The sequence below is a fragment of the Anolis sagrei genome, chromosome 1, assembly GCF_037176765.1.
Source record: "Anolis sagrei isolate rAnoSag1 chromosome 1, rAnoSag1.mat, whole genome shotgun sequence".
NCBI lineage: Eukaryota > Metazoa > Chordata > Lepidosauria > Squamata > Dactyloidae > Anolis > Anolis sagrei.
In genome coordinates, this window is record NC_090021.1 from 206,365,080 (window position 1) to 206,389,048 (window position 23,969).

General features: G+C 37.2%; 1 protein-coding gene across 4 annotated transcripts in view; it reads right to left on the reverse strand.

The window, feature by feature from the left end:
* Positions 1-23,969, reverse strand: part of MBD5 (methyl-CpG binding domain protein 5) — a 132,877-nt gene that overhangs the window by 51,997 nt on the left and 56,911 nt on the right. The window contains exon 1 of one of the 4 annotated variants that reach the window (XM_067472654.1): positions 20,807-20,826. The exons of the other annotated variants lie outside the window; for them this stretch is intronic. The gene's annotated coding sequence lies outside the window, so the exon portion shown is untranslated. Of the gene's footprint in view, positions 1-20,806; positions 20,827-23,969 lie in introns of those variants that run through there. 4 annotated transcript variants of the gene reach the window in all.

The window sequence follows — 23,969 nt, forward strand, 5'->3', positions numbered from 1 at the left end:
TATAATCAAGTAAGTACTATCAAAATATACATATGACTCTTATCTATTATGACTGGTGTACTCAAGAAGCTGGATAAACATACAATTTCTGGACAGCACAAGAGGGATATAGTTGCACCCATTGAGGCAGCCTCCAAACAAAATGTTGGTCTAGATATGCTCTGGGCTCTTGTTATGTTCTTATAAGCTACTACTGACAGCATGTTTCACTCTTTTGAAGGCTAATTAGGGTTGAGGCCAATCGCAGTTGTAAGTATAGCTTAAACTTAATCATTCAAATATTTAGACCGCATCTGAGAAAACCGAAACATTTAGCAGGAGAAGTGTAATTTTAGAGATAGAGTGTATCCCGAAAAAATTGTATACGCAATCAATAGGATTAAAGATTCCAATAGTTGAGAAGTACCCTGTTTCCCTGAAAATAAGACATCCCCTGAAAACAAGACCTAGTAGAGGTTTTGCTGAATTGCTAAATATAAGGCCTCCCCGAAAGTAAGACCTAGCAAAGTTTTTGTTTGGAAGCATGCTCTCCCTGGTGGCTGGAAGCTGCAATGCTGCCCTGCTGTACAAGTGGTCCAGGAACTGCTGTGGGAGATGGTTACATTCTCCAGACAGTGTGTGGGAGCTAGGTACTTGACAACCCTTATTTTTTTTTGTGTGAGGGCCAGTATATTTATTATATACTGACAACTACTGCACAGTATATAATAAATATTCATTTTTTTTGTTCACCAATAAATGTGAATTCTTCTTCATGGGAAAAATAAAGATATCCCCTGAAAATAAGACCTAGTGCATCTTTAGGAGCAAAAATTAATATAAGACACTGTCTTATTTTTGGGTAAACAGGGTATCACGTATGTATAAGACCAACATTAAGTGAGGTTTGCAATTCTGCGCTTTAACAATGCAAGCAGTGAATTGCAGGGATGACAATTTGAACGTCTTACATAAAATTGCAATTAAAGAACAAATTTGTAACTTTGATTTATAATATTATGTATTTACCATATCTAGTATTAACTGTTAAAGGTGTATACAATTTTCTAAAAATCACTATAGCTCCAGTTTTTAAAATAATATTTTTTTCAATCTCCATTTCTCACAGAACCCCCAGTGACTTATCAGAGAACTCTAGGGTTCCAGAGAATCCTAACTGAAAAATCCTATCCTAGAGGGTGCAATTAAATGCGGGTTAACATGCCTAGTCCATGTCATGGATCCTCAACTCCATGCAATTGAAAAACGATGCCCATAACTAGATGCAAAACAAATTGAGGGGTAAATCTCTGATAAAATACTGCTCCAGCCAGTATATTTGGAAGGAAAATAAATCAATCTGCCTATACCAGGGAACTGTATGCTGTCCATAAGAAGGACTTGTCATCCCCTTTGAGTGGCCACTCTTACTATCAACATTGAATCAGGCAAGAAGTAGGTGCCTACCCCAAGAGTTAGAGACAGGTGGGAGAAAACATGGTGATGCATTTTCTACTGCTTCCAACTAAAATACTGTGAAAGAATACAGAACATTAGAAAAATGCAGCTCAGACTCTCCTTGTTTCCTATACAAAATTCTGTACAGCCATTCCCTTCTGCACAAGATGAAGGACAACTATAGGAAGGAGATGGTAAGAACTATTCTTTTACTGTCAAGCACCACCACACCACAAAGCAAGTGGTTCTATCTTTACACTCTCTGCCTAGAAAGTCCCAAACTGGGCAGTCTCCACATTTAAACATCTGATTTGCTAACTCCACTGACTTTTAATTAAAAAGTTAGAGCTTGGAATTATCTTGTTAATTAATTAGCTAAGTTATTCATTCACTACATTTTCTTAGCAATTTCCCTAAAGTGAGTTCCCAATTAGCATTAGAAAAAATGTTTTCGTTATTGCTTTAGTAAAGCACTGGTGAGTTATGCTAGAACAGCCAGTGTGGTATAAAGGTTCAAGTGTTCAACTGGGACACACACAAAAAACCAAAAACAAAACAGGATTTGAATCTTTGCTTGGCCATAAAAATCTGTGATGTGGCCTGGGGTATGTCACATTCTCTTAACCTCAGAGGAAGGCAAAGGCATAAAACCTTTGAACAATTTTTGCCAGGAACTTTGTAATAGATTTGTCTTAGGGTTGCCATAAGTCAGAAATGACTTGAAGGCACACACAAAAAAACAACAACAATTATACCGTTCAGCAGTGGAACTCTCTGCCCCGGAGTGTGGTAGAGGCTCCTTCTTTGGAAGCTTTTAAACAGAGGCTAGATGGCCATCTGTTGGGGGTGCTTTGAATGCAATTTTCCTGCTTCTTGGCAGGGGGTTGGACTCGATGGCCCATGAGGTCTCTTCCAACTCTATGATTCTATGATTCTACCCGTAATCATGCTATTTTGGAGGTTCTAGGAATGTTTGTCTAACTACTTCATCATACGAGAGAATGAATCCACTTTAAATCTGGTTTCTGCCTCCTGCAGAATTCTGGAATTTGTAGTTTAGGGAGAAACCTTTAACAGCCTCATTAAATTACAAACGCCAGAATTCTACAGGAGGCAGATACCAGGTTTAAAGTGAATTCATTCTCTAGTGTGATAAATATCCAAACTGCAACATGTTCAAGCTCAGGAGCTGATGTTACAGGAAGTGGGGAGCCTTAAGTAACCAAGGATTGAGAAATCTAAATGTGCATCAGTTAGGATAAAGGGAGACAGATGCTTATTATATCCTCAAGACGAAATAGAAAGTGAGGTTGGTGGAATAGTAAATCAATAGTGCTATCTTAATCAGGGCTATTTGGAAGGAAGGAACCCCAATCCTATCAGAACTTACAGCTAATGCACACAGTCTTACATTCTTAAAGTTAGAGGAAGCCGCCATGAAAAGAATTTGCTTGTAGAAGGCTTGATGGGCAGCAACTCCTCCAACCTTTTTCCATTTAAATATGGAGGTAACTAAAAAGATGGTGAGAAACATTGGTTTAGGACAGTGGTTCTCAACCTGGGGTCCCTAGATATTTTGGGCCTTCAACTCCCAGAAAGCCTAACAGCTGGTAAACTGGCTGGGATTCCTGGGAGTTGTGGGCCAAAAACATCTGGGGACCCTAGGTTGAGAACCACTGGTTTAGGGTCAGGACAGTTTCCTTGGATTCAGGGGGAAAGGAGTAGTAGAGGTGGGTGACATCTGCATCTAGATGGCATCGCACTCCAAAACTCTGGATGACCTCTCCCAGTGGCTTCATACAGATGTTAAAAAGAATGGGGGACAAAATAGAGCTGTGAGGGACCCCAAGGTCAACAGCCAGAGGTTCGAACAGGAGCTCCCTAGCATCACCTTTTGGGTTCACTCCTCCAGAAAGGAAGGGAGCTACTGTAAAACAGTGTCTCCAAGTACCATAAAATATGAGAACGTATCCCTTCCTAGAAAATTGACTTTTCAGGGTAGTGGTATATTGTTCAACAAAGACTTTTGTCAAACTTTTTCAACTTTTTATTTACATTCACACAGAGGTGTGGAGTAGAAAATTAATGTGTGTTTTTTTGTAAAATTGCTGCAGAATCTTACCTTAAGCAATTAAAGGTAGACTTAGTAATATGATTAAACAAACACTCACAGGAAGATTAGAAATCACAGGGATGTTTAGACTAATTTTGTATCTTGCCCCTTCGGGAGGCGAATTACCATGATTTCATAACCACCGAAGAATAGAAGGAAGTTAAACTATTCATGTATTGTATATCTCTTTTTTTTCTTTTATTGTTCTCTCTTCTAAATTCTCTCCTTTTCCAAACTTTTGTTTCCAAAAATTGTTCTCACTCTTTCGATGTTCTATTCTTTATTCACTTATGATATAATTCAATAAAAAGCTAATTGACAAAACAAAAAACAAAACAAAAAACACAAACATCTTCTACAAACCACAGGCACTGGAATAACTAGGAAAAGATCTGGCACTCATTGTCATTTAATGGTAAAAATAATGATACCTCTTTGGATTATTCAGAGTTCACAAACTCGCACATCACCATTTCAGAAGTTTTCACTGTCGTATGTCCTCAGTATTTAACAATATTGAGTAGAGATAACATTAATGCACCTTCCTATTATGGTATCTGTGACTTATCAAGTATGATAAACAGCAGAAGTAATGTCCATAATTGTCTGTGGGGAATGTGCTTATATACATATTTTGACAGTGCTGTAAGTTGGCACAAAATGCTCACTTCTTCAGCTAAGACTGTCATCTTTAGACCAAGTCTATTTTTTGTCAAGCCTTTTAACCTTGAGAAGTGTTTGAAGTTGGACTGCAGACAGCACCAGGGTTTTAGCAATGTAAAAATAGGAACATGTGTGTGCTTTTAAGCATAAGCCACTTAGCATTAAAATTTCAATTTCCCCCTTCCTACCTTCAGGAATAAATGCTGCAGAGAACACAGGAAGACCCACAAAATACACATACTGAGTACTGCCAGCAACAGTATTATAGAAAGTGTTCATAGTGCTCCCACAACCTTTCAAATGGTAGTTTTCTATTCAAGGATGACAATACTACCCTTTACACACACACACAATCTATTTGCAGTGGGTGCTGAGGAGGAGTGGGGGAAAGACAGCTTATTACTTTAATGTAATTACTTTAATATAATATAATGCAGTGTAATTGGGTAGGGCGCATTATGGAATAGGCACAGAAATCACGAAGGCTTTCCAAAAGAGCTTTCTTGCCTATACCATTTTCAGTGTATATATAATTCAAATAATCATGCTTTTTCCAAGTAAGTTATTTTTTCATGGCAAGTAGGGCTGGCCTGTATTTATTTTCCACCAATCTTCTCAAGATAGAAAGATAGACCAGAAAATTATTTTTTTTTCATATTTCTTTGGGGCCTAATGACTGATTATTTGAAAGTAGACCACATATTTCCAAGCTTTGTGCCACACTGTTGCCAACAACCAGTGACCAGCTAGTAAACCTCCCTCAAGGGGTTTTAAAACTGTATTTTATTAAATACACAGGTAATACATCTTAGTTAAGGTAACCATGGCATTAGGTAAAGGTAAGACATGGCCTTGTTATTAAGGCGCTCACTTTTTAAAATGTAACTTGGTTTCGTTGAAATCATTGAGGATTTCTTGCTATCCAAAGCAAACAGCTTGTTCTGTTCCAAAGGTTCAAATAATATTAAATGGTAGCTATGTGCTGGGTACATAGCTTCTGTCTCTATTGTTTGAGAAAGATTTATGGAATTAAGCTCCCATCCGTGAAGATTCCCTTCTGAGTATGGAAAAGAAAATATTCTCCATCTGACTGGTGTTTATTTAAAGCTGCAAAAGCCTATTTTGTTTGCGTGTGCACACACGCACTTGCAAGCATGCAAACACAGTAGGAGCAAATGCCTAATGTAAAACCCTGCAAATGCAAGAATAGAAATGTAGTCATTCAGGACCTGAAAAGAAAGACCCCTATCCCATAAATTTGGCTAATAAAACAAGGTCTCAACAGCCACTGGGTTAAATAGTTCTCTCTTGTTAATTTAAGTTGGTTCAACTGACTCAGCAAAATATTGGAGAATGAAGTAATGAAAATTGTGCAGATATATTGAGGTCATGTTTTGATTATAAATATATACTGAATTCATCTGCAATTTAAAAAGCAGCCGTTGGAAATATAATCTAACAACATTAATGCATTGCTAGGCATCTAAAGGTTTACTTTAAAATATATACACTTTTTGCAGCAAAGTTATTCACAGAACACACATATAGTAAATTCAGTTGCTAGGAGTGAGTATAACCACATGAAAGATAGACGTGTCTAAGACTGCAAATCTAAATAGATGCATTAGGCCATGAAGTCTAAGTAAGCATGCCTAGGCCCAGGTTATCCTTCTGTTTCTAGATAGACAAATTGTAGTTTTCAAATCTGTCCAGAAATGTAAGCTTCTTATGTGGAAATTTCCCTCATGTATGGTGATTCTTAATATTCACTCTGAGATGAAGGCAATATATTCCACAGAGGCTCAGTGATATGAAGTCTTTTTTGAAGTTTTATGCTGAACCTGGCTTTCAGACCCAGGGCGAGAGCCCTAATGCCAATTAAGCACTACATAGAAGTATCTGTTTACAACTAATTTTGGTGTATTTCACAACTAATCAGAGTTAGGGAAAAGCTATGTGTTAACAAGAATCATGAGAAACTACTATATTACTGGAGTAGCAGGGGCAAAAGACACAACTGAATGGTCGCAGAATAGTGCAATAAAGTATCAGCCACATATTAACAAAATCTACCACGTTCTATATTTTTATAGAAATTTGGTATTTTGGGAGTATTTTTAAGGCAAAAAAAAAAAAAAAAAAAGGAGCCGCAGTGGCACAGAGTAACCAGAAATTCTCAACCTTCCTAATGCCGCAACCCCTTGATACAGTTCTTCATGTTGTGGTGACCAACAGAAAATACTGTGCTTTCTGATGGCATTTGGAGACCCCTGTGACACCCCCTTATGACCTCCTCAAACACTGAGTTAAAACCTTGTGCCAGATGAAATGCTGACCTGAAGACCTCAATGCCAGCGGTTCGAATCGGTGAGACAAGGTGAGCTCCCATCTATCAGCTCCAGCTTCCCATGTGGGAAGCCTCCCACAGGATGGTAACACACCTGGCCAGCCTCTGGTCAATGTCCTTGAAGACGGCCAGTTCTCTAACACCAGAAACAACTTGCAGTATATTCTCAATTCGCTTCTGACACGATAAAAAAGGCAGAAGAAGAGGTTAAATAAATAGTAATAACTATATATTCTCATATAGAGTTGAAGGCACTGTTTGGGGCCAAAATTTTGAAACGGCCCACGGTTTACTTGTGGGTGACTTTGTGCAAGCAGGAAAGCCCAATGCTGCCTCAGGGGGTGAGCCCTGGCATTCAACTAGCCCTGAAGTTGTGTCACAGCAGAGAAAGTAAAAGGGGTTGTTGTAGGTTTTTCCGGGCTATATGGCCATGTTCTGGAGGCAATTTTTTTCCTGACGTTTCGCCTGCATCTATGGCAAGCATCCTCAGAGGTAGTGAGGTCTGTTGGAAGTAGGAAAAATGGGTTTATATATCTGTGGAATGACCAGGGTAATGTTTCAGCTGATCACCTTGATTTGCATTCAATGGCCTGTAGAGCCCACTTGGATACTCCACCTCAGAAATCAGAAGAGCTGCAAAACCGAGAACAAGCCACGAGAGTAAAGATGAAGATCCACCCAGAGGAAAAGTGTTCTTGCCATACATCAAGGGAACCACTGACCGCATAGGGAAACTGATGAGGAAACATAACATACAAACCACTTACAGACCCACCAAGAAAATCCAACAAATGCTACGTTCAGCAAAGGACAAGAGGGATCCACTCACCTCTGCAGGAGTCTACCGTGTACCATGCAGCTGTGGACAAGTCTACATAGGGACCACCAAACGCAGCGCCCAGACACGCATCAAGGAACATGAAAGGCACTGCAAACTACTCCAACCAGAGAAATCAGCCATAGCAGAGCACCTGATGAACCAACCTGGACACAGCATATTATTTGAGAACACAGAATTGCTGGACCACTCTCACAACCACCATGTCAGACTACACAGAGAAGCCACTGAAATCCACAAGCATGTGGACAATTTCAACAGAAAGGAGGAAACCATGAAGATGAACAAAATCTGGCTACCAGTATTAAAAAACTCAAAAATTACAACAGCAAAACAAAGGAGAGTAAACAATCAGGCACATCAATTCACTCTCAACAAGAGATTCCCCCCAGGCGCTTCCAGGCCATTGAATGCAAATCAAGGTGATCAGCTGAAACATTACCCTGGTCATTCCACAGATATATAAACCCATTTTTCCTATTTCCAACAGACCTCACTACCTCTGAGGATGCTTGCCATAGATGCAGGCGAAACGTCAGGAGAAAAATTGCCTCCAGAACATGGTCATATAGCCCGGAAAAACCTACAACAACCCAGTGATCCCGGCCATGAAAGCCTTTGACAATACAAAGTAAAGGGGGTTGATGCTTCTTTGAAGTATTCCCAGAATGGACAAAACTCTTGCTTTTTACTACTCTAGCTGGAGAAGGGGATGGTTACTTTTTCATTCTTTTTAAAAGAATTAAGTACAGTACTTACCTTGACTTATGGATAAGTGAACCAAGGTTTTGGGAATGACTTTTTGACTAAATTTTCTAGACTTGTACACCAGAATATACAGTATATCAATTTTAGTCATGATAGTACTTTAATATACTGTTTTCTTTACAGGTCCTTAAACTAAACATGTAGACCCCGTCTCCTTGAAGTTCTCAACCTAATATAAAGCTAGAAAAGAAAGAAACTCATTTTGTATATATACCTTACAAAATCAACTGTCAGTTTGATCTAAAAATCACTGAATTAGATCTGCTACTGGAACATCAACACTTTTTTTCTTACAATATTCATGACCATTTTCCAGTTTTCAACTATATAAAAAAACCAATTTGAAAAAAATTGCTGCCATGCAGGAAGAACACAAAGAATTAAAGAGTATAAAATTATATGAAATTGCCTTGCTTTGCACAAGGAGCACTAATAGTGCAGGGAAATAATAACTCATTCAGATTGAGCCTCTGTGCAAGAATACAATATATCAAAAATATAGAGGGATAGTAAATTAAACTTGTAAATTATGCTTTGTGCTAAAGTACTAGGGCATGTGACCAAGCTATATTTAGAAACATAAGATATTTTCCTGGAGTGCTGTTCTTAAAGTTGTTTACTGAAACATTCAGGAAATAATCAACAATTTCATGAAAATTCTGCCATGAAAGAGTGCTCTTTGCATAATTGGTAACCTATTAACGCAAAATTAACTATTGAGAACCTTCTTGAAACTCTGTATTATTGTAAATGAGTTCATTTTATCTAACTATCATGAAGTTGTTTACAAAAAGATTCCAGTGGAACTTTACCTTTTGAATGTCTAATGCTGCAGTCACACAAATTGTCCCTCACAAGCTCCCAATGAATTAGATTGAAAAAATAAGCAAAGTCAAAAACTCTTCCCTGCACAGTAAGCAGTGCATAAAAGTCCATCTGATTTGATCTTTAATAACTGAAATATCCAGGAGTAGAAATCAAGGACCGCAATGGTCACAGAATCTTTACAACCATGTACATGTATTTGCAATTCATAAATATATATGAATAATTATGATTTTTTTGGGAAAGATTCCCATATCTGATGCTAATTCTGCTTTTGGTTTATACTGATTTAAGAGTTCACTCCTAAACCAAAACAAATACTGTGTAATACTTAAGTTAAATTAAGGAGGCAAAAGGCAGTAAGCACTGAAATAGGAGCAAATGCAACATTCGGTTTTGAAAAATAAAGTGTCAAAGGAATTGTGTGGAAGAACTGGGAAAAGAAAGTTAACATACCTTTTAAGATCTTTTAAGATTTATATTTCAAATGAAGTACAAGTAAAGTGAATTTTTTTAACAAACAGCAAAGAAAAAGATTTGTTGTTTTTACCCCCCAAACAGTTACCATTACATACCTGCCTCAATTTTATCTCTGTAACCACTCTATAAGGTAAGGGATACTAAATGGTCAGTGGCAATTTGTCAAAATGTATGATTACATGAGAATCTAAAATGGGCCCTCCCTGAATATATGTACAATACTTAAAACATTACTTTATGCTGGCTCTCAGTTTAAAGCAGAGTTTGATTGTATATAAAACTGCTCTTTACTTGCTTTTTCTTGCAGGTCAGTCACTAGAAAACCAATGGATTAATTAAAAAGTATATAATCTGTAATTTATTATATTTAAATATCAATGTAGTGTAGTTTATTTTACGTTGTGAGAACAAAATATTTCTGTTTGGGAGGATAACGTCGAAACATTTCAATAGATTGCTGGCTGAAAATGTGATCCTTTAAAAAATATCAAGATGTCTGCCAACCCAACTGGAATAGACATACAAGCATTTTTTCTCTTTTGTGCATGTAGTTCTGTCTATAATGTAAAACTGGTGTAGAAAATAAACATTTTGAATGATACAACTCAATGTCTTGCATGCTTAAATTGTGAAACTATCTTGCTTTATCAATGTTATTGCCATTTCATTTATCAAATACACTATGTATCTGTGAGATGAAATTTAGTGCTCCCCTTGAACTTTACATTTTAAAGGTGCGCCATAACTGAAAAAGTTTGAGAATCCCTGTTTTATAACAAAGCATATCTTGAAAACCAGTCTAGTGTTATGATCAGCATTGGCCTGGTCTGAAGAGTTCAAATCCCCATTAAGTCATGAAAATCACTGAGCAAGCTTGGGTCCATCATTATCATTTAGCATGACAAACATCATACAGATTTCATGAGAATCAAATTGGAAGAAATAGAGAAATGTACACTATCTTGAGTACACTATTGAAGTGGACTACATACAGTAATCCGTTGTTTATTTATTCCAAAATACAACAAACATTTTTGTTAGAAAGTTGCAGAGTACACTTCATATAGGAAGCAGGGTTCACAAATGCTTCTAACAAGAACCTCTACAATGATATCATGAAAAATGTGTAGATATCAACTACGATATACACATAGTGTAAGCTTAGTAAGCAATGAATTCTATATAGCCACATGGTGGTCCCCAAAGTTTAGGAAACATACAAGACACATAATATGACAGTTTCGCCCCTTTAATTCCTTGAACTTTAACTCTAAATTCTCAGGAATTATAGTATAGAATATATTCATTCTCAACAAGAAAAAAACACTGTTCTGTTCCTCTCATAATAGTAGCATTACTATACTTTAAAAAGACTAGCACGTGTTCAAATCCTCTTTGGTATTTCGACATTTAAAAAAATACAATGATGGACTCCATCTGGATTCCATTGTTTTCCTCCATATCAGCGACTCCACCCTGCAGCATGCTGTGTGCCCTAAAAACCTGCCCCAGATGGCTCAGAAACGCCCAGGTACAGAGCTCTGGCATCACAGCAAGCCGCACTGAGCAGAAAGAGAAGAAAGACCCAGATTCATTGGTGTTACATATCAAAGTACACTGTTGAATCTTCACCCAAATCTATACTATGGATGAAGTCCTATGAAATATATTGCTATTTATCTGAAAGCAGACATGTACACAGGAAAAAAATGTAACAACACTTCAAAACTATTAAATGAATAATTAGAAAACCTCCTATATACTCCCAGTGGCTAACTGGGAATACATTGGGAGTGGCCTGGTGAGCTATTTAGAGTTTTGTACTTATTAAAAAAAGTGAATGAAGTTTAGCACTTCAAAGACAGCCAGCACAGTCTTTCAAGACACGAATAATAAATACCTAGATGAATGATCCACCAAGCACTCAAGCTGCTGAATCTTCCACTAGTTGCAGCTTCCTAACTAGGCACAAGGGCAATCTTATAAATAGCTCATTGCAACACTGTAATGATGAGGTTGCTTACTTGTGATGATACCCCACTGAGCCCAGCATTCAATCCAGACAATGGTACTCACTTTGTATTTTTAAGTCACCTGTCGACTTATGGCAACCCTATGAATTTCATAGGGTTTTCTTAGGAAAGGAATATTCAGAGATAGTTTTGTCAGTTCCTTCCTTTGAAATATAGCCTACAGCACTTGGTATTCTTTGGTGGTGTCCCATCCAATTATTAACCAGGTCTGACCCTGCCTGGTTTCTAAGGTCAGTTGGGATCGGGTGCCTTTAAGATATTTAAGCCCCCCAGCCCCAAGTAAACAATGCTAAAATTGAGACGTTAGAAAATCCAGGTGCTGTTGGGATTGTCATATTAGTAAGTCAAATTATTTCAGTTGAAACCAAATTCTCCAAAATCACAGTATTTGAAAATCCCATTAACTGCAAGATTTTGATCAGTATCTGGCTTATAAAATCAAGGCTTATAACTTATCCCTTATCACAAGTTATAAGCAGCTTCGATAAGGCTACTAGTAGAATACATGTAATGACTGCATGCACAACCTCTGCATTTTGTAATCTTTTTCAATTTGGATATACGTTGTTCTGAACTTTTTAGACCCTTTTCTTAAGAAAAAAAATTCACCCTTTGACTTTTTCCTTAAGACAAGGCTCAGTCTAGGACAGTGTTTCTCAACCTTCCTAATGCCACGACCCCTTAATACAGTTCCTCATGTTGTGGTGACCCCCAAACATAAAATCATTTTCGTTGCTACTTTAAACTGTAATTTTGCTACTGTTATCAATTGTAATAATAAGATCTGATGTATTCACTGAACCAAATTTGGCACAAATATCCAATACACACAAATTTGAATACTGGTGGAGTTGGAGGGGGTTGATTTTGTCATTTGGGAGTTGTAGTTGCTGGGATTTATAATTCACCTACAATCAAGGAGCATTCTGAAATCTATCAATGATGGAATTGAACCAGACTTAGCACTTAGAACTTCAATGACCAACAGGAAAAAAAAACTGGAAGGGTTTGGTGGGCATTGACCTTGAGTTTGGGAGTTGTAATTCACCTACATCCGGAGAGCACTGTGGACTCAAACAATGATGGATCTGGACCAAACTTGGCACGAATACTCAATATACCCAAGAGTTAACACTGGTGGAGTTTGGAGGAAATAGACCTTGACATTTGGGAGTTGTAGTTGCTGGGATTTATAGTTCAAATACAATCAAAGAGCATTTTGAACCCTACCAACAATAGAATTGGGCCAAACTTCCCACACAGAAACCCCATGACCAACAAAAATTACTGTTTTTTTCTGATGGTCTTTGGTAACCCCTCTGACACCCACTTGCGACCCCTCCGGGGGTCCCGTCCCCCAGGTTGAGAAACACTGGTCTAGGATGAATAAGGAGTGATGGATACTAACCTGGGGTAGATCAGAAAATATACAGGGTACAAAACCAATATTCACTGAACACTTGAGCCTTTCTGTGAATTATGAAAACACAGAGAAGCAGAAGTGACCTGACAAAGGCAGAGCATGAAAGTTTGCACTTGAGTCCTGTTACTTCTTCTCTAGCTAGGAGATCCATAAGCAACATTTTTTGCAGGTTCACTTGTTGCAATAACACATCAACACTGACCATCCTACGATTCTCCTTTTAATGTCACACTCAACCAGATAGATGTTTCTACTGACATACACAAATAACTGCTTGTTATGATCTAGCAACCTCATAGTTCTGGACAAATATATTCACTGAAATGCATATAATTTTTCTTCCTGGGGATTTCTGAATGCTTTAATATAAAATTGTCTGCCATGAAAAGTGCTGTCAACTGTAACCTGAAGAATTAAACCACTCAAATTGAGTTTATAATGCATTGAGAAAGCAGCTTGTTTTTCCACTCGTCATTTTGTTTGACAATAATAAACTTCCAGAAAATGCTATTTGGATATACTCCTTATAGAGCATCTGAATATATAGTATGAAAAATGTTGAACAATATCCTATATAAAGGTTTATCACTACAATATTAAAAATAATCAAAGAAAGAAAATGGTCATAACACAAAACATAGCTGAAACACTAATTCTCTATTATTAAAAGACGGTAATGACAGCATAGCATGAACTTTTTGCTATGGATACAACAGATTGTTACTGTCTTCCTAAAAGTGGTTTTTGTACACAGTTTGAATAAAATGAATGATTATGCATATCTTGAAGATGGTAAGATTTTTTTAGTTATGCCACACTTAGCTGTGCTGCAGAATTAATTTAGTAGTAACAAAAAAATCTATGGTTTCAAAGAAAAACATCAGCAATGCAGCAGACTCCCACCTAGGTTTTCAAAAACTAGGTCATATAGACAAAAACAAAAATATTCAATGGAAACCGTTCCTAATAAATGTATTCTGTAGCATGCCGTTTTACTAGTTCTTGATTCCTACACAGAACGTGAATTTTACCATCAATAATAAAAATTCAAATTGCATCTGACAATAAATTGACATTTAATGCACAGAAATAGAAATGTACATTGAAGCATTTGCTTTGGAAAACAATGAGGTCTCATATTTGGTTTTCATATTTACTAAACATCATAATATTTGCATGTTTATATTAGCCCTGTCTTGCTCAGCTCAGATCCTGAGAACTGGGGATAGAGTGGTTATTGATAACCCCATCCCTGCTAAAGTACTGCATGCCTCTCACAAACTTCTTTGGAGAATGAGCAACCTATCAGAACGTCATCAGAAGTACAGCATGAGGGATTATGTGATGGTGGGGAAAACTGAGGGAAGTGAAAGACCACTACAGTATACATATGGAAGTGCAAGTGCCTACTAGGCTTGTCCCCAAAGCAATTTGAATGAAAATGATTTGTAATATTTGGTGGCCCATTTTATATAATCTCCAAAAACAGAACAGAGAGGAGGGAGCCTCAAAGACTGGAAACAGATTAAGGGAGCCAGATTTCATTGGCCCATGAAGAGGGTGAGTTTAAGTGTGCACTTAAAAATGTACTTTAGATACAAATGCCGACTTACATACAAATTCAGCTTAAGCAGAAACCTACAGAACCTATCTTGTTTGTAACTTGGGGACTCTTGCCTCTACACATATGCATGCTATCCATAGTTGGTATTTATAATGCAAAGCTGAAGAAAAATACTTGTTTAAATTTGGTTATGCTAGGTTCTCTTTAAAATAATACATTTCCTCAGATATCATTTCTCTTTCTATTGTGTTTGAATATAAATTAGTTAATTTAGTTATCACTACCAGGTTCTGCATTTTATCACACATATCATGTATCACACTGAAAGAATTTCTGGGAAATCGTGGGGTATTAGATATTCTTGCATCAGCAAATATATAGGACACTAATTCTTTTCTTTTCCCCTTAATAAAGCACAGAAGAAAAATACACAGGACAAAGAATTTTCTAGTTTCATAGAGCTTTCATTCTCCTAGAGCAGTGGTTCTTGACCTGTGGGTCCCCAGGTGTTTTGGCCTATAACTCCCAGAAATCCCAGCCAGTTTACCAGCTGTTAGGATTTCTGGGAGTTGAAGACCAAAACATCTGGGGACCCATAGGTTGAGAACCACTGTCCTAGAATATTTCTAATCAAATGGTTCTTTCCATCATATGTGGTGTACTATTTCACACAAACAGGGAGAGTCCAGTGGACCCTCAGTGTCTGCTGGGTTTTGGTTCCAGGACATGCACACATACCTTGGATACCAAAATCCATTCATGATTAAATACCATTATATACAATGGTCTACTAAAATGGCATTCCTTCAACAAGTTGATAAAATGAACTGGTTTTTTTTTGTTTTTGGAATTTTGTTTAGAATATTTTCAAGTCTTGGTTGGTCGAATCCTTAGCACAGGAAACCAACTGAAACAAGTTCAGAGATAAGTTACTACTTTTCCTCAGAATATTTTTTCTAGATTTCCCACTGTGCTGCTTTACAAATCCATCTCACATACACAATTTCCCCTAGAGCTCTTTGGACGCTGAGTCCCACTGTTTGCCCAGTGCAGGGAGAATTTCTTTTGGTATCTTCCCCATCATCACCGCTATAGTGACTTCTGCTCTGCAGTGCTAAATTTATCGGCAAACTACAGATTAGCAGTGGAGAAAGTTGTGCTGTGATCCAGATAAAGTTAATCCCACCCACCCACTTAGTTTAAGAGGGATACTCTGCAGTTGCCAAATTTCTCCCTACTGTTTAAGGGCAATAAAAATTCCACTGATAACTATATAACTTGATAGTAATCTATTCTAAGAACAACAAAACAAAGCAAAAAGAAACTGTTTTTAAAAGATACAAAACTAGTCAAATTGAAAAAGTCCAAGAAGCACTGAATTCTTGATAGGTTCAGGATTATAGTCCTCTGAAAGACAGTTCTTTCCTTATCTGGTAAACCAAGAGTATGCACTTTTTCAACATGAAGGAAAACCAACAAACCACACTGTTAACATTAACTTATAACCAAATCAGGTTTTTCCAGCAGATAGAGAATTTATTATTGTATCATGTATTTTTCATGTAATAATGAACCAATAATATTTTGGATAAAGAAAAAGAGTAACATGAAACATTTCCAAAATGTAACACAGCTACACCATCTCTAATGTGTATGCCTTTAAGTCATTTACATCTTACAGTGACCGTCAGATGAACCTACCCAGTGTTTTCTTGGCAAGATTTGTTTAGAGGGACTTTCCATTGCCTTTTTCTAAGGATGAGAGAATGACTTGCCTAAGGTCATTCAAAGGATTTCAATGGTCAAGCAGTGAGTTGGAAACCACTGATCCTGGGGCACCTTAGAAATGAATGAGCCAGCTAAGTTGTTGTGAATGTCTGCAGGAAATGCATCCATGAGATACATAAAAATCATGGGTGGACATATAATATATATCAGGGTCACAGTAGAAAAATGGCCACAATACCATTATAATTACTTATAGTAAAGAAAGGCTAGGAACATATCCTAGCACCAGAAATGCAATATTCTGGTGAGACATTGCAACACAAAGTTTTCACTTCAGAGTGCTTCTGTGTAATTTCAACACTTTTACCCATGCACCACTCCAGTCTGCCACCAGTCAGCACCCCATGCTCACTGAACATGCTTGAGCCCACTGGTCCGTTTTGGACTTTATCTGTCTTTATTTTTTTTTGGGGGGGGGGGGGGGGACGGACGGACGGGGGACATGTCCAGTTATTGTTGCATTCACCTATTTCATCTCTTCATTTATGTTTATTATGAGCTCTCACATGCTGACTTAAAAGTGAAGGGTGAAACAGAAACAGATATATGGAGATATACAGTAGTCCCTCAAATCTGTAGGTTAAGCATTCCCATATTTGCTTATTTGTGGATTGCTGTATTTGCAATCCACCCGAGGACCTACAAGTACAGGTGGACCTATGCCTTATTGGACCTACAAATGCCTGGAGAAAACATATTGTTTTCAGTCTCACGGAGGGCAATGGCAAAGGAGGTAGCAAATACAGCAATCCACAAATAAGCAAATATGGGAATGCTTAACCTACAGATTTGAGGGACTACTATATATCTCCAGTAACCTGTTTTTTCTCTCCACAAGGGTGACACAGCAATGCCTAGAGAAATGTTTTTTCATGTTAAAAAGTATTTACAACATTTAAATATAATAATTGTTTTTCTACATTTATGGGGATCCTGCCTTCCTAACCTTCACGAATGTGAATGGAGCAATACTCGTTAATGGTGGTGGGATTGTGTGCTCGTTTGAGGCAAAAGGTTATGTTAAAATTGTTTGCAAGTTTTATTTATATTTATTGTTTTTCTACTTTCATGGGGATCCTGCATTCCTAACCTTCACAAATGTGTGGGGGAGCAATACTTTTCAATGGCAGTGGGACTGTATGCTTCTGTGAGGCAAAAGATTATGTAGATAATAGTGCTGCTAGTAAAGCTTCCCAGCTGAGACAGGGTTTGTGAGAAAAGTCACACTCAATGTGCCAAACAAGCTACTGGGCAGCAGCAACAGTAAAGGATAGGGTGGTGGTGACACTGATGGAAGATCCCTGAGAGATAACAGCAGTGGTTCATACTGTAACTAACATTTATCAGTACTACACAGAAAGATGCATAGTAAACCTCTTTTCAATTTTTTTTACAAGGAAAACTCTATGAAGAGATAGTCCAAAATGAAACAAGGGATAGTGCCAGAAGATCAGATAGGTTGGAAGGCATCCAACAAGGTACTTGGGGGCACAGCAAAAGGTAACTATGCATAGTGCTGTGGCTAATGATGCATCTGGACTTACGCTGAAAAGATATTCAGCTGTTGATGTTCTTAGAAGTGAAAGGAAAGTACAAAGGAGCAAAACACATATTATGTGAGGAGCATGAATCACAGAATAAGAAATGGAATTAATAATATTCAATGCCTGGGGTGAGCGAACTAAACTGGAAAGGAAAATTACATTTTGAGTTAGATAATTAAGTGCTTTACTCAGGAAATGGAAAGTCAAGAGGAAATGGGTGGCTGTAATAGTGAGGTTGGAAGTAGCAAAAGCAGTGAAAGAAAATGCAGTGTCTGGCTGAATAATATCAGTAAGACTTCAGGGAAAGTCTACTAATATAATCATAATTCATGTTCATGCTCCAGAGGCAGAAACTAAAAGATTGTATATTGGAGTCAGGGAAGAAATAGACTACACACAAACAAAGGACTTCTTATTAATTGGAATGAAAAAAATAGGCACAGAGCAGAATCAAGACTATAGAAAAAATTGGCCTAGGATCAAGAAATAAACAATGAAAAACTATATATAGGCAGTTTCTGAGTTACAAACATCTGACTTACAAACAACTCATCGTTGAGAACAGGGGTGAGACAAGTGAGAGAAAACTACCCAAGGAAGGGAAATTCGCTTCATGGGGAAAAGACGTCTCCATTGAAGTTTTCTCACCAATCCTTCTTTTCACAACAAGCCAGTTTTTACAAAATGTAATTATCACAGGGAAAAAAACAAGGGATAAAAAGTGTGACTATTATGCAGTATTTAGATATTTTCTTGGAAATATTTATTCAGAGGGGTTTGCATTCTACTGAAGTTCAGAGAGTGTGGCTTGTCCAAGGTCATCCAGTGGGTTTCCATTCTCAAGCAGAGATTTGAACTCTGGTCTTGAGAGTCTAACACTCATACACAATGCTAGATATTATGGGACTAAAAATAGCTGTGCGTATCTGAATATTATTGGTCTGAAAATAGCTGTGCAGAAAGAAAATAAACTTGGCCTCTGAGTATATTCTGAACTACGATATCATATGGTCATTGCTTCTCTGAATACTTATCCTGAGTCATTTTCAAGCTTCTGGAAAGAGACTCTTCTATTAATGGTATTTCTGTATACATGTTACTAGACATTATTGTATGAAAACAATTGTGCACTGGATAACTATGTCCAGGTTTGATAACTCTCAGTGAGGATATATGTATTGTCTCATTCAAACACCACGACAATTTATAATTCCTCTACCAACTGATGCATCTGTGAATGAAAGACCACAGAAGCACACATTTAAAAAAAATGGATTAAATTAAAATTATGGTCTGTGAAGAGGAAAGTGCACAAAAAAAATTACCAGCACATTGCTTCAAATTTAGGAGAGGCAGTCTTCAGGGAACACCACTTGCCTTTTGCTTCAACATTATAATACAGAGCAGGGAGAAAGGAAATGATTTTTTTAAAAATGTGCATGTATAACGAAGCAGAGACGTCAATTTAGTCAATAAAGTGAATACCATTAAAACAGCTCATAAAGAAGTGACAAGCTTTAATAATATGTTTTATGACTGAAAGCAGACATTTGTTTTCTCAATGAATCCCTCCTATTGACAGGGAAGGTATATTTTAGTTTTCCTAGCAATGGCATAGTTGCAATCCTTACTTAGTTTTAAAACAGAATTAAAATAAGCTATTAGCTTGCTCGTTGATACGACAACACAAAACAGCAGAGAATTATTCATATATGCCACCTTTGCTGGTAAAAAAGAAAGCTCTTGTAAACTCCCTATGACTTTGCACTCACCCCTACGAACTGTTGGTTGCCATGGTAAGCATTTGTCTGTATACTGCATATTAACGCTATAATACCATTCCCATTTCTCTTGTGGAATTAGTAACTGATGTTTGGACTCCCTATTTAAGGAAATTAAAAGGGTTTTAAATTATGAGTCTCGCAGAAGTATATTACAGCTGAAAAGGACATAAACCATACCTGAAACCTACAATTTTATTTTTAGAAGCTTCCCCCCTCCTTTCCTGCATCTCTTGAGCTCTCGCTCTTGCTCTCTCTCCATACTATTTCCCAAGCCAAAATAAAACAGTGTAATTTACTTACAAGCAGAGAAGGAGAAGCAGTGCTATCTCTTGCAGTAAATCATGGAACTGTCATTCTGATTTCAATTCTATTTTGCATGTTGATGCCAAGAAATTCTATTATCTATCAACAATGCTTTTATTGCTAAAAAGAGCTACACCAAGCCAATTCCTTACCTGAACTTCCACTCTTGCTTACATATGCAGCACGGAAAATATCACCTCTCCATATAGTTGCCCCCCTCCCCCGAAACATGCCAGCTGCATATTACTTCCCAGTTGCTGTGCCAAGCTCAGTATTGTCCAAAATTTAGTTTTAATTTACACTCAGTTTTGTCTAGACTAGCTTTTCTCTTATATATACAGTATATCAGAAAAACAAATTCATCTGCTTCAACAAGGAAACCGCCATTCCAGTGCAATGAGCAACACTTTCAAACATGCGGATGCTGGATCAATGAATGTCATTTTTTAAACAAAAAAAAAAGGAGCCAAGAGGATTCAAAACAATGTACGAGATACTGAAATAGCGGAATGAAGATACATTAGAGTCTCATTTATCCAACCTTTGCTCATTCAATGTTCTGTATTATCCAACAAAGCATGCTTCCCGCTTGGATCAACTGCTGGTTCAATACATTGCAATGTTTTGGAGCTAAATTTGTAAATACAGTAATTACTCCATAACGTTTTCTGTTGACTTGCTGTAAAACATGATGTTTTGGTGCTTAATTTGTAAAATCATAATGTAATTTAATGTTTAATAGGCTTTTCCTTAATCCCTCCTTATTATCCAACATTTTCGTTGTCGGCCCGTTTATGTTGGATAAGCAGGACTCTACTGTAGTTTTTTTTTACTTTTTCTGCTATTTCTTTTATTCTATTCGTTGTTATTTTAAAATATTTTGCATTTGTCATTACCAGCACACATAAACAGGATTCCTGACTGTAGGGTTGTTGTTGTTGTTATTTACTTTGAGTTGCTGCGAGTTTTCCGGGTTGTATGGCCATGTTCCAGAAGCATTCTCTCCTGACATTTCAACCACATCTATGGCAGGCATTCTCAGAAGTTGTGAGGTCTGGTGGAAACGAGGTAAGGGGAGTGTTAGCTCCCAATAAAGGATTCCCTCAGGCAGGAAGCAGCCAGATTTTGAAGCTAAAAGGCCATTCACTGCTAATAAAAGTGGCCAACTGCAACATTCACACTTGCCTCAAACAGACAAGAGTTCTTTCTCCCACCTTGGACATTCCACAGATATATAAATCTCACTTGCCTAGTTTCCAACAGACCTTACAAACTCTGAGGATGTTTGCCACAGATGTGGGCAAAATGTCGGGAGAGAATGCTTCTGGAACATAGCCATACAGCCCAGAAAACTCACAGCAACCCAGTGATTCCGGCCATAAAAGCCTTCCACAACACATTATTTACTTTATTTTTATCCAGCCTTTTTTTTTCAATAGGGACTCAAGGAAGCTAACAGTGACATGACACAATACAACAGAATTTTAAAATAAGGCGAATGCATGTACATATAAATGCAAACATTTTTAAAAAATATATTTGTGCCATGAGTGTAAAAGTTAAAATACAATTCACATATAATAAAAATGTAATTAAAATGACATTTAAAAACTTGCCAGGTCCGGAAATCCCACTCACAGACTCCTCAGAAGCCTAATTCATATTATTCCCTACATGCCTGATGGCAGAGATTTATATTTTCACTTTCCTTCAAAAGGCAAGCAGAGATAGGATCATCCTGGTCTCTCTTGGGAGGGAGATCCAGAGCCTAGAATCAACCACCAAAAAGGTCCTTTCCTTTGTTCCCACCAAGCGCACTTGAGTTCAAAATTTAGATTTCTAACAGGCTCGGAAAGAGAGATATGGCCTTTCGTGTCTGTACTCAAGTCCTACAGGGCTTGATAGGTCAAAATCAGCACTAGGAATTGTGCCTGGAGATGGATTGGCAGTCAGTTGAGAAGTAGCAACAGGGGAGTTGTACACTTTTAAATATGTGTAATAAAACGAGGGGAGAATTATATAATATAATAATAACTTTATTTTTGTATCCTGCCACCATCTCCTCGAAGGGACTCGGGGCAGCTTACATGGGGATAAGCTTATATATAGAGTTATATAGAGTTAAAACATAGATCTTTTCATTTTACATGGAGATGTCAAGAATGAGACATAATAACTCTATATTTAATAACACCCTTAAAGCTGTTTATATGTGTGTGTGTGTGTGTGTGTGTGCGCGCGCGCACGCAAAAGTGAATTTTTCTAGACACAAATAAGAATGTGTTTTATAAGTAGTAGCTACTTTATCCATTGTTCTTCTCCTTAGGGGTGAATACCAACTCTTAAACGTGCAAGCACCAAATGTTTGACTTCCTTTTGTTCTTATATAGTCAGGCCCTATCTTTACTCATGGATTGGTAGCTTTCTTCTATGAACAGCATATACTGGATAACTTAGTGATGTACTCCAGGCCTGGAAACACCTATGACCACTGCATCACACAAGAGTCCAGGAATATAAGCAAACAGTTATTGTAAAAACACATAAAAATATATACAAATCAGGAATAAGAAAGATATATGATCCAAAAAGGCTTAGCAACGGGTGATAACCAAACAGTAATCAAAATGTCTCATAAAGTTCCAGAGGTGACAAAGTCCAGGAACAGCCAGAAATCACAGCAACAGCATAAGTCCACAAGCAAGAAGGTATAACTAGTAAAAACTTGAACAGGAATACATTAGCAGGAACATAGAAAACTTCCAGGATATATTAAATCCAACACCAAGTCTTGACTTGAACCAAAAACCAGAGAACTCAGGCTTAGCTTCTCACTCTAATGTGACGTTGACTGAACTGAGTTTAAGGTAAACAACTTGTTATTTAATAGGCACCCATGAAATCATTCCATTTCTCATGAATTTTCTCCACAGCTTTCCTACATAATGTCTCTGAACAATGCAATATATTTTCTGGACCTGTAAATGAAGAGTTTTGTTGATCCCCTTAGCTCAAGGTGGATTCCCATGAGAACCCTCCTTATTACTCAGCTCTTCACTCAATTCCTTATCTGCTGTTGCTACTTCTAACTCACCTGACTGCCCTTGAGGTCCTGCACTTTCCGAGCCAGTTTTCTCACAAAGAGAACTATCATCCCCCAAACCTGAATTCCCCAGATTTGAGAGCTCATCACTTTGTGCCACAGGAAAGTCCACAATCTTCTCTAAATTATCAGTTTAACCATCAACCTCTGGCTGAGCTACAAGACTTAGAGCTAAATCCAATGTTAGTCATACCTAGATTTGATGCAATTAAATTCCCTAGTTACAGCTAACACGTTTCATTGATTTCAATGTGATTTTTCTAAGTAGGACTAACATTTGATTTAGCTCTAAATACTACAGATGGATAAATGATAGAGGGATACATAGATGATCTGACAGGTACCTTGGCAATGAATAGCAATTATACCAGATGAATAGGTTGAAGTAAATAAAGTTAATGATAATGTTGGTCTGTTTTTAATTCCACTTTATCTTTCATTATTTGTTACTTTAAGCATCTGAAAGGTGACATGTTTAAGTAAAATAAAATTAAAATGTAACTTTTGCAGGTCAATCTGTAGCCATAATGGGTGAATTTTAATAGATTACATCTCCTGCCAAACAAAAAATAATGAGAATATTGTTTTGCAAATTAGATCTGAACCATGTATTCTTTCAAAACTGCATAAGGGCAATGACCCACTTTTTAAACATGACAGGATTTTAAAGCTTCTGGATTCAAGAAAGGATTTTTAAACAAGGTCACACATACCTCTTGTAAAAATTCCACTTGCATCTTTGCACAGTGTTATTTCCTGATCCCAGCACAATCACACACACAATACATACATATAAATTAACATCAGCAAGATCATAAACTGCATGACTTTAATCTTTTGAATTACAGGATAAAAATATCTTAAGCTACTATTCTTTGGAAAGTGGTACAAATGTATGCCATGAGTTAACAATGTGAAAAATAAACTCATGTTTGTGGAAACTGAATGCAAGAGTG